Source organism: Elephantulus edwardii, unplaced genomic scaffold (genome assembly GCF_000299155.1).
Source record: "Elephantulus edwardii isolate Elephantulus edwardi_28Jun2011 unplaced genomic scaffold, EleEdw1.0 scaffold00239, whole genome shotgun sequence".
NCBI lineage: Eukaryota > Metazoa > Chordata > Mammalia > Macroscelidea > Macroscelididae > Elephantulus > Elephantulus edwardii.
The window spans coordinates 3,524,625-3,533,286 of NW_006399989.1; the positions used below are offsets into that span (position 1 = coordinate 3,524,625).

Sequence of the window (8,662 nt, forward strand, 5' to 3'; positions counted from 1 at the left end):
CCAGGTGCCTGTCGGGGCCTGGGTTTCAGCTGTCCACACCACAGCAGTGGGCAATGAGCTTAAAGCCCCTGATGGCTCTGGGCACTGACTCTCACCAGTGGCTATGGATGAAGTCACAGGCGATTTTCAGCCAGCGCCGGTGTAGTAGTGTTTTGTCATTTTCTTTGTATAAGTCTTTGTATCTCTAGTTAGGTTTATTCCTAAGTATTTCTTCTTTTGGTTAGCTATCATAAGGTATTGTTTTTCTACATTCTCTTTGCTACTTTAGAGAAATCTGACTGATTTGTGTGTGTTGATCTCGTAGCCTGCTATTTTGCTGAATTGGCTGACTATGCCCACAAGTTAACCTGCTGATTCTTTAGGGTTTTCCAATTATACTCTCTCATCATCTGCATATATAGTTTTACCTCCTCTTTGCCAAATTGGATTACTTTTATTTCCTTCTTGTCTTATTGCTTTTGCTAGAACTTACAGTACAATATTGAGTAGAAGTGATGCATTGTGATTTTTGCCTGGTCTCTGTTCTCAGAGGAAATGCATTTAAACTTTCCCCACTGAGGATGATGATGGCTATTGGCTTAGAGTATATGCCCTTAATTATGTTGAAGAAATTTCCTTCTATTCCAATTTTTTAATTTATTGTGCTTATCAAGAAATTGTTTATCAGAATTGTGTCAGACACCTTTTCTACAGCAATTGAGATGATCACGTGGCTCTTATCCTGCAAAATGAGCAATATCCAGTGGGGAAAGTTGTGTGTGATCTTTACCCACTTCATAAAGGAGAAATGTCTCTGTCGACAGCATCAATAACACAAAGCCAATTCTCATGAGGTTAGACATGTCTCACCACTCTCATACCTCTTTTTACTCAAAATCAATCTTACTGCTTTGCTGGGTCCAAAAATCTGATGCAAAAGCTCACAGACCACACAGAACTATCTTGGGAAAGTCAGAAGGTTATACTATAGATTAATAATAGAATATAGTCAAGACAACTCTAGGAATGTGCACACAGGCACCTCAGCCTCAAGTCTCACAGCTTGGTGTTCCTACATTCTCAGTTCTGCTTATAATGGTTTCCCACCATCAGTTGTCCAGCAAAATTTTCAGTCCTGCAAATATTGGCTCTCTCACCCAACTCCTTAAGGTCCCATCCCAAATCAAGTCTGTAGTTCAGCCATTGGTGTTGCTGCCATAAGGGTTGCTGCTGTAGATGTAGCTGGAGCAAGAAGATGCCATTATCTTGCTTTCTCTTTAATGGTGCTTGTAGCTAGAGCTGTTCAATTTATTGGCAAGACTAGATAATTCCCTTGGAGATTATTGAGACTGACCAATCTTCTTGTGGAATGGTCGATAGCCAATCACCTTATGGATAGGCTAAACGTTCCATTCACATATTCCCACCCATCTACATAGCAAAAGTCATATTGAAAGATAAATTCTACATATCCTTTATTTTGTTGATGTGATGGATTACATTTATTCTTTTTAATCATCCTTACATGCCTGTTATGAATCCCACTTGGTCATGATATATTAATCTTTTAATATGCTATTGGATTCTATTGGCTAGGATTTCATTAAGTATCTTTACATCTACGTTCATGAGAATTATTGGTCTAAACAATTCTATTTTGGTGGTGTCTTTGTGTAGAGAGCCACTTTTGAGGCTCCTGACCTAAGGCCTAAGTTGCTTTATACTAGTCACTAAATGCTATTCCATAAAGGCCTGCCTGGCATGTCTAGAGATAAGTTCAGCTCAGAATCTCCACCCAGTCTCAAGGAAACTGCTTGCCTCACTAGCTCAGTGTCTGTAATTCAAGGTCTTAGGGAGTGTTCCTCATTCCTGGGGCATACTGATATCCTGAGGCTGGGTTTCCATAGCAATCCAGCCTATGTAAGATATCTAGGCAATTTCCTATATAAGCCTGTGAAAAGTTTTAATAAATTGGGACTTGATCAGAGAGCCTGTCTTGTCTCCATTTCTCGCATCTCTTGTCTCTCCTCATCCCCACTGCTCCTCCTTAGGTTCACGTTGAAGAACCTGCAGGCCAGGGCAGTTGGCACCCGACATTGGGCTAAGGCATGGGGGACTCTGTGAGGGACACCGCTTAAAGAATAAAAGGACTGGCCAGTCGCTGAAGAAGAGGTCACCACGGGACCACCCACCTCATGGGATAAAGGCCTGTAAGGTAGGATCACGGTGCAATCATGGGACAAGCAATCAGTGCGCAAGAAAAATTTATAGAAGGTCTTAAAGGCTCATTAAAGGTGTGAGGAGTAAGGGTTAAGAAAAAGGATTTAGCTATTTTTTTTCTTTCTTAAGGATGTATGTCCTTGGCTCCCCCAAGAGGGGACTATAGATGAAAAGAGATGGAAAAGAGTGGGTTATGCTCTAAATTATTATTATCAAATATTTGGTCCTGAAAAGGTTCCTGTTACTGCCTTTTCTTACTGGAATCTCATTAATGAACTCTTAGCTGCCAGATATTTTCATAAAGATGTTAAAGATGTAGTGGAGGAGGGGGAAAGGTTTCTTAAGGAGGAACTCAGGAAAAGCCATTCTTCTCTTAACTCTGATCCTGGAAATTCTCATAAACCTCTCCTTTAATGAAGTAAATTCTCCCCTCCCAAAGATAAGGATTCTGTTTTCATTATAATGCCCCCTGTAAGAGAGGAGACTCCTCTTGACCGGGAGACTCCTACTCAAAGCAGATTTAAAGAACCCAGCTTCCCTAAAGCGCTGTATCCTTCTCTGAAAATTTTTCATTCAGAGATAAATCATGACAATAATTATTTAACCCCTGAAGAGGAAGCTGACTTTAAGGGCGAGGCGGCTAAGTATCTTAGCCCTGACCAGTCACCTCCTGAGCCTCTTGCACAACGGCAGCCTCCTTACAACTTATCACTGCCTCGGCCACCACTGCCTCTGTCTGGGCTTGCTTTTGATCCCCCGTGGAGCTATTCGTTCATGTTACCAGGTGCTAGTGATCCAATTTTAGAAATTAAGACCCTCAGGGAGGCTATTCAGCTTAAAAAAGGAGTGCAATGAGTTATTTAAAAAGCTAAGAATGTTAAACTTAAAACTTTTCAATGAACCAGCGCCATCTTGTCCTGCTCCTCCTCTTGGAGAACAAAGAGCATTTCCATGCCCTCACAGGCACCAGCGCCATCTTATCAAGGGAAAATTTCTGTGCCCTCACAGACACTGGTGCCATCTTGTCATGCTTCTCCCCTTGGAGAACAAAGGAAAGTTTCCACCTTGACTAAAAAGGCCTCTTCTCCTCAAATATTTGACCTTTTTCCAGTCACTGAAGTTCTTATTAAACAGGGATATGATGATGAGGAAGCACTATCAAGGGATTACAAACGTTTAGGTTTTAAAACTTTAAAAGAATTAAAAGTTGCAGTAACCCAATATGGCCCAGTTGCCCCCTTTACACTGTCTATATTAGAAACCTTAAGTGATTTTTGGCTTACCCCTAATGATTGGCATCACATGATCCCTCCCTAGAGAAAGGCATGAGGGGTGAGGAGTTAAATAAACAAGATCAAATGAATCTTGAGGAGGGAGCTGCTCAAAATTGGCTTGTACCTCCAAACTCTGAAGTGTTTTTTAGCTCAAAAACTGAGGATATGTTAGGGAAAGTTCTAGAATGATTGGATAAGCTTAAAATGCAGCCACGGACTGCTGTGACTGTGCCACCACCTCATCCTTTTAATCCAAATTACAAAAAGTTAGAATATCAGCAGTCACCTAAATTTTTAGATTTTGTTAAGAAGGTCTGTATCTGGTTTCCTAAGAATGGAACTGTATTGATGGCACCACCTCTTACTCTCTCCTTCTCTCCCCTGCACTCTGTGTGTGCAGCTATAAAAGTGTCAGATTTAAAGGCAGCGCTGCAGCTGATTTATTTGTAACTCAACTTTACACTTTATTCCCCTCAGGAAAAGTGTATGAATTGGGAACTGGTGTCTTTTGGTTAAGGAACTATGAAAATAATTTTTAAATGTAATAGTCTTAGTAGTCAAAGTTTTCAGGTTCATATTAGAAGTATAAATCAAAAGTTTACTAATGAAATTATTGTTCCTTTCCCTATAAACTGGTTAAATAATTGCTTGCCTTTTGCTTCTTCCTTATCATGCATTTCCTACTATTAATAAATCAAAAATAGGAGGATTTGAAAGTACTGAAAAATATTTGTTTTAGGAAACCATAATTAATGATCAAAGGCCCTCTCTTACTTTTTCTGTTAATCAAATTTCTTTTACAGGTCTTGTAAATACAGGAGCTAATGTGTCTATTATTGGTAAAAACAATTAGCCTCTTAATTAGCCTCTGCAAAAAAAAAAACAAAACATTAACTCTTTCTGGATTAGGAACCTCTCCCAATGTTTGGCAGTCTAAGAATATTTATGATTGTACAGGACCTGATGGACAAAAGGCCCAGATGCAATTTTATGTGCTAAACATCACTGCTAATTTATGGGAAAGAGATTTCCGGCTTTGTCAGATTAGTAGAAGAATAGTCATGTAAAGCTCATATAGAACCTACAACTTTCCTTTGGAATTCTCCTGTCTTTGATATTAATAAGAAAGGTATTAAAACTCAAAAAGTATATAACATAGTTAAGAAAAATAAAAAGAAGAAAAAGTTAATAAAGAAAAAGAAGAATATAAAACATAGTTAAGAATAAGAAGAAAGGGTGCCGGTTGCGGCCGCGCCTATTTTCCGGGTCCCCCTCTCCCCTTTTCTCCTCCCTCCCTCCCTCGGCGGCTGCCGCTCGCCCCTGAAGAACTCCCTGACCCCTCCCTAACCCCTTCCTGACCTCAGCCCCGCCGCTTGGGCCGCCTGTTTTCGGTTTCCTGGCCGGGTCGAGGCAGCCGAGGAGGGAAGAACCCGCGACCCCCCAGCTCCGCAGCCGGATCGTTCCGTCGGCAGCCGCCATGGCACTGAGGCAGACCCCGCTCACCTGCTCGGGCCACACGCGGCCCGTGGTGGATCTGGCCTTCAGTGGCATCACGCCTTACGGCTATTTCTTAATCAGCGCTTGCAAAGATGGAAAACCTATGCTGCGCCAGGGAGATACTGGAGACTGGATTGGAACATTTTTGGGTCATAAGGGTGCTGTTTGGGGTGCAACATTGAATAAGGATGCCACCAAAACAGCCACTGCAGCTGCAGATTTCATAGCCAAAGTGTGGGATGCAGTCTCAGGAGATGAATTGATGACCCTGGCTCATAAACATATTGTCAAGACTGTGGATTTCACTCAGGATAGTAATTATTTGTTAACTGGGGGACAAGATAAACTGTTACGCATCTATGACTTGAACAAACCCGAAGCAGAACCTAGGGAAATCAGTGGTCACACTTCTGGTATAAAAAAGGCCCTGTGGTGCAGTGAGGATAAACAGATTCTTTCAGCTGATGATAAAACTGTCCGCCTTTGGGATCAGGCTACTATGACAGAAGTGAAATCTCTAACTTTTAATATGTCTGTTAGCAGTATGGAATATATTCCTGAGGGAGAGATCTTGGTAATAACCTATGGACGATCTATTGCATTTCATAGTGCAGTACGTTTGGAGCCAATTAAGTCTTTTGAAGCTCCTGCAACCATCAATTCTGCATCTCTTCATCCTGAAAAAGAATTTCTTGTTGCAGGTGGTGAAGATTTTAAACTTTGTAAGTATGGTTATAATAGTGGAGAAGAACTAGAATCCTACAAAGGGCATTTTGGTCCTATTCACTGTGTGAGATTTAGTCCTGATGGAGAACTCTATGCCAGTGGTTCTGAAGATGGAACATTGAGACTATGGCAAACTGTTGTAGGGAAAACATACAGCCTTTCGAAATGTATGCTTCCTGAAGAAGATAGTGGTGAGCTGACAAAACCCAAGATCAGTTTTCCAGAAACAACAGAAGAACTAGAGGAAATTGCTTCAGAGAATTCAGATTCCATCTATAGTTCTACTCCTGAAGTCTAAGCCTGAGCATCAGGCATATGCCACAGAGAATATGCCACAGAGAATATGGACTAAACAAGCAGAGAGAAAGCATCAGCTTACCAGGGTTACTCTCTGCTTAAGGCAAATGTGTGCAGTAAATAAATATGCATTAGCTCCAGCACTGGAACTAACTTGGTATTACCTGTAAGTGAAAACCCAAGAGTATCACAAGAAGGCAGGTGGATTCATGCTCTTGTAGTATGACAGCCTACTGTCCTTAAGAATGAATATGTGCAAGCCAACATCCAATTCCTCTTATTACAATTAGATTTCTTGTAGCTGTTTATGTTATTATGGAGAAAAAAATATAATGGCCTATTTTTCTGACTTTTCCCTTAAAGCAGAGAGACTTTTGCTTTACTTGTAAAGAAGAGGGGATATATATTATAAAGTAATTGGTTTAATTTCTTTTTCATTGTACACTGCTTCTGAACATCATCTAATTGTTTTTAGTTGTCTAAATAAATTGGCTCTAAAACAAAACAAAAAAAGAATACGAAGAAAAACGTGTTAACACAGAAATATGAAGGAAAGTTGAAAATAAGAAGAAAAGTGTTATAACTTAAAACAGAGGCCTCAAAATGTTTGTGCTAATTGTTTTGTTTTTTGTCTGAATTTATTGTTACTGTCTCCATGTTTGTTGTTTTTTTGTCTTGTGTTTAATGTAGCAATACTTAAGAGTTCATACAATTTGAAAGTTTCAGTGAAAAATAAAAATTGATAAAGACAAATTTAAAGTTAATATATATAAAAATCCTAAACCTCATAAGTGGGAGACCCCAAGAGCAGGTGTCTCAAATGTCTCATGGCGCCAACCGAGATATTTTATCTCATAAGATCTTTGAGAAATCAGCTCTTGGCATCCCCTATCACCTTCACAAATCCATGTATTTTATCAGGTATCTACATGCTTAAGTAAAAATTTCTATCTGTTTTAGTCAGTCTTGAAAAATACACATGCCTCTGGTCAGCACTCCAAGTCTGTGTCAGTTGTGCCTGTGTTCATTGCTGTACTTTAAATGGAAACCTGTAGGAGTGAAAATAGAAACTCTCCACTCTTTGTTCTTTATAGCCTCTTATATAATGCATGCCTGGATTGAATCTAATTGTGTGAGTAAAAGCTGCATAGTTTGATAATCACTTTCCTCCTAATAGACTCTTCACGTCTTCAGGAACATATCCTCTGTTCCTCTTAAAGGTCCTAATGTTTTTACAGATGTTTCTTATAATGGAAAAATGGAATATTGAAGTATTAACATTCTATGTTAAATCATCTCCTTATGAATTAGTACAAAAAGGTGAATTATATGCTATTTTTTTTTGCTTTTAAAGAATGGTCTAACAAAAATGTTAGTATTATTAATAATTCTTCCTATACGGTATTTAAAAAATTGCAGTTATTAAACTGTAGCATTTTAAGGTGGTAAACATACATGAAATAACTTAGTATATCTAAATTACTGAACAAAATATCACCTTAAGAATAAAGTTAAAAGTTTTAGAATGGCATAAAATTCAAGAGCAAAATAACTGGTAATAAGTTTTGTGTATTTTTGTTGTTGTTGTTGTTTAAAAGAAAAAATAAAAAGTAGTATTGCTTTAAAGTAAAATGTCTGGTTGTGTCAGAATATAAAGATAGTAAAAGCTAAATTAAAGGTGTGTATTAAGTTGTAGAAGGCTTAAAGAAAAGTGAATTTTAATGTATGTATTTAGGAACAAAAATAGAAAAGAATTGTGTTAAACCTCAAAAAATTCAAATTCATGTTAATAATCTAAAAACACTAAATGATTTTGAAAAAAATACTAGGAGATATTAATTGAATTAGGCCATATTTAAAACTAACTACGCAAAACCTTAAACCTTTGTTTGATATTTTAATTGGAGATAATAATCCTAATTCTAAAAGAAAATTAACTATAGAAGCTCATAAAGTTTTGGGAAAAGTTCAGGATTCTATCTCTTTCTGTTCTCTATCTTCTATAAATTATAGTAAAAAGTTACTGCTGTGTATTTTAAATACTAAATTATATACTGCTGTATTGTGGCAAAATGCTCCTTTAAAATGGATTCATTTATCCCACTCACCTAAAAAGGTTTTATGGACTTATCCACAGGCTGTATCTCAAGAGCACAGTCAAGAAAGGAGTCATTACAATATTTTGATATAAGACCTTAGGAAATCATTGCCCCTTATAATACTTTACAAGTTGATCGGCTATATCAATATTGTTCAGAATGGATGATTGCATTAACCAATTATCCTGATTAAATTATTCATTATTATCCTAAAGATAAATTATTATATTTGCAAATAAAAGTTCATTTATATTTCCTAAAGTTTTTGTCGATCAACCAATTTCTGATGCTCTTGTAATATTTACTGATGAATTTTCTAAAGAAAAAGCTGTTTTTGGACGAATTGGAGATTTTAAAATAGTTGAATAATGCTCATCATTTTCAACACAACAAACCAAATTAAAAGCTATTAAGCAAATTTTAATAAATTACCCTCAAAATAGAAATATATTTTGTAATAGAGTTTAGTAGTTGAAGTAGTTGTGGGATAGACTCAAAGTCATATTTTGGTTGCCTTGGATTTGGTTTAATTTTCCTCAGCTTCAGCTTGAATTTGCATATGAGTAGTTG

At 37.7% G+C, this 8,662-nt stretch overlaps 2 pseudogenes; one reads left to right on the top strand and one right to left on the bottom strand.

Annotated features, from left to right (window-relative positions):
• The window catches only part of LOC102849437, a 5,416-nt pseudogene extending 464 nt beyond the window's left edge, over window positions 1-4,952 (bottom strand).
• LOC102864140 lies at window positions 4,951-5,994 on the top strand (annotated as a pseudogene).
• Window positions 5,995-8,662: the final 2,668 nt, after the last annotated feature.